The 794-nt window shown below is 44.8% G+C and overlaps 1 non-coding gene across 1 annotated transcript; it reads right to left on the reverse strand.

Annotated features, from left to right (window-relative positions):
- Positions 1-448: 448 nt before the first annotated feature.
- LOC114814865 lies at positions 449-586 on the reverse strand. The gene has a single exon (XR_003762661.1). It is a non-coding gene; the product is annotated as a small nucleolar RNA SNORA7 (small nucleolar RNA).
- Between the last annotated feature and the right edge of the window lie 208 nt (positions 587-794).

A 794-nucleotide genomic window follows, 5' to 3' on the forward strand; every position in this document is an offset into this window, starting at 1 on the left:
TTATCTGTGCTCCCATCTTCTCAACTATGAAATGGGAATTCAGTGCCTGTTCTCCCTCATACTTAGACTGTGAGCCTCATGTGGGACAGGGACTGAGTCCAACCTGATTAACTTGTATCTATTCCAGTGCGTAGAACAGTGCTTGACACATAATAAGTCCTAGATGAAAATTATTATAATAATAAAAATCCTAGCCCCAGCGAGCTCACAGTTTAGGTGGAGTGTTGTCTTATGCTGCCGAGTCGTGTCTGACCCATAGCGATGCCACGGACAAATCTCTCGCAGAACGTCCCACTCTCCATCTGCTATCGTTCTGGTAGTGCATCCTTAGAGTTTTCCTGGTAAAAATATGGAAATGGTTTACCAGTGCCGCCTTCCACACGGTAAACTTGAGTCTCCGCCCTCGACTGTCTCCCATGCCGCTGCTGCTCTGCCCAGGTGAGTTTTGACTCGTAGCAGATTGCCTTCCACTCGCTAGCCACTGCCCAAGCTAGGAATGGAATGGATATGCCTCTGCTTGACTCTCCCTTCCATAGTAGAGACTGATAGAGTACTGGGAACTCTCCAGGTGTGACCATGAGAGGGGCTAGATGGAGTATAGATGTGTAAAACGATAAGACTATGATCCAGTCAGCAATGAAAATAATTAAAATTCAGCAACCGAAAAGATCACTACTGGAATTTGCAATCAATCAATCGTATTTATTAAGTTCCTAACAGGTACAGAGCATGGGACTGAGGAGAGCAGTTAAATTAATATGCATAATCTCTAACCCCAAGAAGTGTACTGATCT

This window comes from Ornithorhynchus anatinus, chromosome 10 (genome assembly GCF_004115215.2).
Source record: "Ornithorhynchus anatinus isolate Pmale09 chromosome 10, mOrnAna1.pri.v4, whole genome shotgun sequence".
Taxonomy (NCBI): domain Eukaryota; kingdom Metazoa; phylum Chordata; class Mammalia; order Monotremata; family Ornithorhynchidae; genus Ornithorhynchus; species Ornithorhynchus anatinus.